Source organism: Alligator mississippiensis, chromosome 4, assembly GCF_030867095.1.
Source record: "Alligator mississippiensis isolate rAllMis1 chromosome 4, rAllMis1, whole genome shotgun sequence".
Classification (NCBI taxonomy): domain Eukaryota; kingdom Metazoa; phylum Chordata; order Crocodylia; family Alligatoridae; genus Alligator; species Alligator mississippiensis.
The window spans coordinates 105,064,060-105,071,633 of NC_081827.1; positions in this window are offsets into that span (position 1 = coordinate 105,064,060).

Here is a 7,574-nt window from a genome sequence, read left to right on the forward strand (position 1 = left end):
AATAAATCATTGAGCAGTCTTCAGATGGTCATGCTCTTTTACCCTGAAGGCAGTGGCAACAAGAGCTTGTGCAAGTCCCTTGTGGCAGGGATCCTCTTTTTATTCTAGGTCTGTCAGCTGTGCACTCATAACTGAAGGAAGCTCTCAGGTAAAGATGCAACTCCTGTCATTAATAATAGTACAGACTTGTTTTGCCATTTTAAAAAATATTCTGGAAATTTCTCCTAATGCACTATCCTGTTCAAAATATAGACCAGTGGAGATCAACTGAGGGAAATACCAGATGGCCACATTCTGAAGGACCAATCCATTGCAGCTTTGTAGTGGAGTGGGGAGAGGTTACATCAGGCTATTATTTTCAGTGTACATAATGGCAAAAACAGCAGGATTTATGGTGCACACCAACTGAAATGTTCCTTTGCTATTTGCATATTTCTAAGGCATTCAAGTAGTTAATTGGCACTAACTTCCAAACACCTTTGGGGACTAATTCACATTTAACAAATAGCTGTGCTGTTTCCACTATGGCACCACACTAGGTCCATTAATTAGTCCCTATTAATACACAATCCCTTTGTGCCACTAGCATATTTCTGTTTGCAATTTATTCACAGAGAAGTTTCGCTAGCTCTAATTGCTTGTGCCTTCTTTTAAAATAGACATTTGCTGTTAAGTGGAAATAAAAATGCAGAAAAACCCTCCCAAAAAACAACCAACAACAAAAATACACCCGTTAGCACAAATCTTGTTTTCTGATCCAAAGGAACGACTCCCATTGACTTCAATGGGCTTGGGATCAGGCCCTCAGAAAACAGATTGTCAAAAAAAAAATAAAAAAAAATATTGGGTTCATTAAACTAGCCCATGTTCCCTCTAACTAACACTCCTCTGAAGAGCTTTTGCAGCCCTTACTCGTATTGAGTTGTCTCGTGAAAGCTAATGGAATGGTTTTCATGAACAAGCGCTCTTCCAAGTAAGAAAGACTCTCAGTGTCTAGCCAAGAGTTTATGGGCACTTTTACTTTCTCTCTAGCCTTAATAGAAATAAAAAGGCTTTGTGGAAAGCTTAAAGCCCAACTTCTGCTCTCACTAAATTTCCAGTGGGACGTCTGGCCCACCTAACTTTGAGTCCTTTCCAGCTCCTTTTATGCTGCTTCTCTACATGCTCTTTTTTCACTGAGCTCACTCCCGTCCCATCCCTCTTCCAACAAACTTCTCAGACCCTAGTCCTGTGATCTAGCCACAAGATGGTACTCTCTTCTGGTTATCTCTACAACTTAATTATTTTGTATTTTCCCACCAAATAGCATTATACATCCCCCCTTCCCCGGGTTTAGCAGCTAAGGGATAAATTGTACCGTTTGTCCAGATACAATCTATACTGTGGCTGTTGCTGCCCCAGAGGGTGCAGTCTGTTGCCCTGATGTGCTATCCCTGCTATGCAGGCTCGTGTAGAAATGAGGTCCTGTGTCCTCTATGTCATTTACCCCTGAAAGGATCAGACCTTTCTCTAACCTTGGTGATCTTGGAAGAAGTCTTCTCTCCCTCTTCTGTGCATTTCCCTCCTGCACAGTAGCACAAACGCAGGTTACAATTTGACCCTAAAGATACAGAACCAAAGTCAGACTTAGCCTGGTCTGCTGTGAAGTGGCTTCAGGTTCTAGTACAGCTGAACCTGGCCCACTAGTTGCAAAATACTGCAATAGTTTAATTTACAAAAGTGGCTGTGAAGTTCAATCCAACTTGGAAAATATGCCATGAGTGCTATAAAAGTGATTGTGCATTTGCAAAGACAGGATAATTGTTCCCAAAAAATAGCACTTAGGAGCATATTGCGACAGAAAAAAAAATGAGAATGCTAATCCAACCATAATTTAATATCACAAACCTTACATCACTCATTGGCATGCTAATTAATTAATTTCTCAAGTTTTATTCTCAGTGCTCTTTTGTGATCCTCATTCTCTCCCATTCAGCACATTGCAGAGCTTTAAAGACCACTTAATAAAAATACAATGCACACTTTATGATTTAAAGACAGTGGAAGTGCTTTCTCTACTGAAGGAATAGCACAAGCTTAGAAAGCAGCCAAGGAACTTTTAAAAAGCCAAGATTTTATTATGAGTTGTTATTGAAATTCAGGGTGGTCTCCCTTCTCTTCACATTTCTGACATTTTAGCTCCAGACTCTCTTTCACTCAAGGTATTTTGATGATCAACAGAAAATACAGGAACATCAGAATTGCTATACTGGATCATGTTAGTGGTCTGCTAGTCCAGGAAGCTTTCTCTGACACTGGCCAGTACCAGATACTTTAGAAGAACAGTATATATGACTTAATGGCTTCTCTTTTGCCTGCTCATACTTTATTTTAGGGATCACTATCAAGTTTCAAAATAATTAACTAGTACATTTATAAATATCTTCCAAAAGATTAAATTAGAACACACCAGACCAATGTATACTGGAATCTCAAATTAAGCTTGAGATAGTGTTTCTACTCAAAACAAATATTTTCAAGGACCTGCACCTAAATGATATAAGTGAATTTTAAGTCCCTCTCCTTTTTGAGCTGAAACCTGGCATGTGCCTCTGAATTGGAACAGAAATCGAAGCTGGCAGGTCCTTTTCATAAAAGTCAGTTTGAACTTTAGCTGGTTCAAGCAAATTCTGGTAACTTTTGACTATTCTTTTTTTTCCACCTTTGGTCTCACCTTAGAGCTGATATTAGAATTAGTTGGTACAATATTTACCAGGTTACTTACACAACATTGCTTTCAACTTTCATAGAAAGAAGCAGTGGTGCCCAACGGGTACTAAAGGTAACAGAAAAAAATGCATTAATTTCGGTTGGTTTTGTAATTGTCGCCAAGTCTTTGATCAGTTAAAATGACACCTGACAATCTGAACATTGGGAGGGCCAACACAGGACTGCAGACTGTGATTTTGATCATCTCTGAGAAACTCATCTGGGCCAAGCCTAGTATGACATGAGTGGACCTCTCCAGGTTGAGGTAGGAAGTAGTATTAATAATTTGTAGTTAAACTGAGCCATCACAACAGCTTAACTGCCAATGCAAGATGATAACACTAGAGGTACTATCTTTAAGATAAGATGTAAAAGTAAATGTCACATGGGTATTGGCAGTGGGTAGGGATTCTTTAGCGGTATACAGGGTACATGCATTTTTATATCTAGTCCTTCTGCCTGTCAAAAGGAACCCTTTCGATGTTGTTACTTCTCTGTAGAATCCTGACCACTTGCAGTCATTAAGAATCTGATCTTAATCCTGCTCTCCCTGGCTATGTCTACACATGCATTTAACTGCAGGGTAGGCTAATTAGCTGCGGAATTAAGTGTCACTGTCTACACATGCAAAGGTATTAGGCCCCAGTAAATTAATTAACATTAGGGACAGTACTGTCTTATGCCAGGGTAATTTCCTATTATTAAATGCACATGTAAACACTAACTACAGGCATAAATTGCACCCGGTCAACTCAGGCAGCTGGGGGCCAGATTTCTGCCTGCCACCTAACCATACAGATTTGGACTTTTAGCACCCTCGTGCCCCAGTCAGTCCCTTTACCACCCAACATCACCACCTGGAACCCAGGCCTGACTCCTAGTGCCCTGACAGCCCCAGCCTGCTCTGACCTGGTTCAAATTGCTGCTGTTTGAGGTGCACATGTAGGCACTGCACCCAGAAGTAGTTTTCTTTTACTCAAACTGGTCCAGAGTTTATTGCTTTGCATTAAATTGCATGTGTACTTCTGATGTAATCCCAGTGAGGTAACAGAGTTATATCTGTATGAACAGTGTGACAAGAATCAGAATGCTTTCATTTTTAACTAAGGATACTAAATACTCCTCAATATCTGGCAATTGTACAATAATAAAGTACATTAATATGGTTACTACATTTTGTCTATTCTTCCTTCATTCACCTCGATCCCTAACCTGTTGGGTAATGATGCCTGATAATCCCTATCCTATCTAGGTTTCTATGCCACCCTTATCCCCACCATATCTATGCATCTTCCAGTACTACACAAAGAAATATGACTAACCTCCGTCACCTTTTGTCCCATCAGGAGGAGAATTATGTTATATTATACTGGGTTGTGTTTTTTTTCTGTATTCATTACAATGCCTTTATGATGATTACTTTTGCCCAAGTCAGGGCCCATTTTGATGATTGGTGAAGTGAAGCAATTCCCTAAATGTATAAACTACAATTCTGCAAAGTGCTTAGAAGTAAAAGGCATTATATATGCATAAGTGACTCAAGAAACAACTGGTTCAGAAAGTGAACTAGCAAACAATTTTGTAAATGATAGTGTAAGATTCTGCAATTTACCTAAAGTACATGGGAAGATTTTCCACAGACTTCTGAAGACATTGCTTTCCATGCACCAAAACACACTTACTAGTTTTTTATGTTTGGTCACCAGTTCTCCTCAATAGCTTTAAAAATTGGAAGGCAACTGATATACAGAGTATTTAGTCCATGTCAAGATATGAAAAGACATATGTCTATGGAAATCTGTTTTATTACCATGAAATGAGTACCCCCAAATATTTATGTTAATCCTTTTCCTACTTAACTGAGTGGAATTCTCCTACTGTTGTATTTATTTCTTCTAATATCATTATGTGTCACAGTAAAAAATTTCACAAGCGAGTTTTATTAATAGACTGAACGATGACTGAAACAGCCTAGCTCATCCAGTACTGGGTTTGCTAGATTAAACCACAGACATGATGGGAAATGTCAGAAAGAAAAACATGCCCAGTACTGCCAGAGACAGATTGGGATGCTCAGAGAACTGGCAATGGGATGTAGGAGTTATTCATTTCTACAATACCATTTCAAATCCAGCTCAAGTGGGAACCATGACTCAAGGATTGGCCTATGTGAAATAGAATTGATGGTCTCACTCCATTTACTAATAGACAGGTGTCTGTATCACAGAAAGTCAGCATAATGGGGCTCAGTTTGTGACCCTGTATCTCTTCATGAAAAGAAAATGGGACTGCTTTCAAAATGGAGTCAACATTTCCTATAGCACGCTCAGTTTTCTTTGTCAGCCTCCCACCCAACTATGGACTAGAGTATACTAATCTGGTGGTCTTGGGCTAGTAGAATAGCCTGTCAGGGATCATTATTGCCAGGATAAGTTAAGGCAGCACTAGCATTTGCCAATGGCTAAGACAGTCCTGGGCTGAACTCAGGGTTGGGAACACTGAACATTTCTTAGGCACATCTCAAAGTATGACCCACGTACAAAGAAAGAACTGTAAGGCACTCAAGCATGTCCTCTTATCACGTTTCAGCAGATACAAATGACTTGGGCATTATTAAAAGCAAGAGACTTAGCAAGCAGACAAGTCACTAAGAGAGACCACAACAACAAAATAGTGACACTATATCTACTACATGTCCCAGAATGAAAATGTACTACATGCACTGTACTGATCGCAGCTGACTGCCAACATTTGCCAACTGTGACCTTACAGAGGTATCTGAAACATAACAAGCTCCCCATGCTTAGAACTGGTACAAACACAGTATCTGAGACATAAAACACAGTATAATGAAGGGGAGATGACCGCAGTGGCAGCCAGGGTGGGAGGAAGGAGGCAGGGAGGGGAAGGGGAAAACACAAAAATAGCTGCTACCACAGCTGGCCATGCCCCTATCACTGTTAACAGCTCACCAGCCAGTGCTTCCCTATGCAGAGCCCCTGGCCAGGGTAAAGAGCTGCCCTGCTAATGCCTCTGATCTGAGAATCCATAGAGTGCTGGTTGTTGATAAATATTGCCTTTTCACTGATGGTCACTTGAATTAAAGCCTACTCACTCTGTGCTGTTTATTACGTATTTTATTCTATTCACCACATATCTAAAGTGCATTTAAACAAATCAAGTTCACTACTAAGTGACAAGCATATTCCAGACTTTCTTCCCACAGTCAACTCTTTAAAAAGTAACATTTTAAATGTAACATTTAAATTACATGTAACATTTATATTTATGTAACATTTAAATAAGATACATGCAGCGCTGGTTATATTAAAGTATTTTACTTTCTTTTTTACCTCTATAAAAGACTAAAAGTTTTTTAATTTTAGCTATATCTCATTTTCCATTACAGTAAAACATAACATTATTTTTTCTAAATATAAACCCCAAGATCTAAATCTTCTATACTGTTTACCGTAATTTTTATTCGCATCAAAAATCATCATCCTGGGGGTTGGAATTCAGAACTGCATCAACAACACATGCCAGTAGCACAGTTAAAAAAAGGTGCAAAGCAACCCAATCGCTGCTGAAGCGATACTGCCCCCTGGTGGAGCATTTAAAACAATGGCAGTCAAAAGCCTCCAAAGCATCATTCTCCTTCGGGAGTTTTTCCTCCTGTGACTAAGAGCAGTCTTCCTAAACTCAGGAAATTCTTCCTTTCCACCTTGGACTGTGAAAGGAGTCTTGTGACTTACAGGCGACACACATTCCTATAGCAACTTATAGTTGCTCAGACATTGCACAGACAATCCCCTTTCAAAACCATTTCTTCTCAGTAGAAGGGGTCAATAAAAATAATCCTCCCCCAACAGTACATGTTCATTTCCTTATAGAGCTCCATCCATTCCCTACAATATCTTTGGGGCTCTAAAAGAATGAAAACAAATGCCCAGTCCTGTTGCCAAAGCCTCCCTTCCTCCTCACCCAAAGTACCTGGTTTTCCTTGCTCTCTCCTGGATCTCCTCCAAATTAGCCCTCAAAACGCAACTTCTTTTCCTGTGGTTCTGTGCCTGAGTCATCCAGCTCACTATCTGGATCCTGCTACCCAGACTTCTTCTAGGATGCCCAATCCTTACCCTCTGTCTCCTTAGGTAAGGAACTGCCCTATATACTTTGCTCATCCTCCCCAGCGTACTTTGCTGTATGGAAAGGTAAGTGTTGAATACAGGAGAGCTGAGGAGAGGGCTCAGAAATTCATTAGCCACTACACAGTTGCAGTTGGAATAGTCCCTGGATCTCTTTCAAGGACTTCAGGGTTCATACAATTCCTGGCATATCACTGAGACCCATGTAGCAAAGGGATAAATAGTAATGTTTGTGCCCTAGGCAGATACAAGGGGTAACAACTAAGGGGTAACGAAAGCAACACCTGGTTGCATAACCTGGTGCAGCAGCATAGCAGTGTACCCCCACTGCCCAGACAAGCAAGGCAGCAGCTGCAATAGAGATGCTGCATGAACCCTCTGGTGGCTGGCTGCATGGATTCCCCACCCCCACCCTCCAGTGGCCTCTGTGAGCAGCATGAGGCTACCGAGGGGAACAGAAAAATGAACCCCCACCTACTGGCCTGACCCCCAAGTACCACTGATTCCTATCACCATCAGCAAGGGACATCCCTGGACTGAGCAGCACAATAAGGTGGCACCCCCTTTCAGTCCACTCTGGCACCCCCTTTATATCAGCATCAGGGCTCATGCCCTGGTAGTACGTCACTAGTTACACTACAGCTGTGTAGACCTTTAAGTTAAGTTTGAATTCTTGTAGCT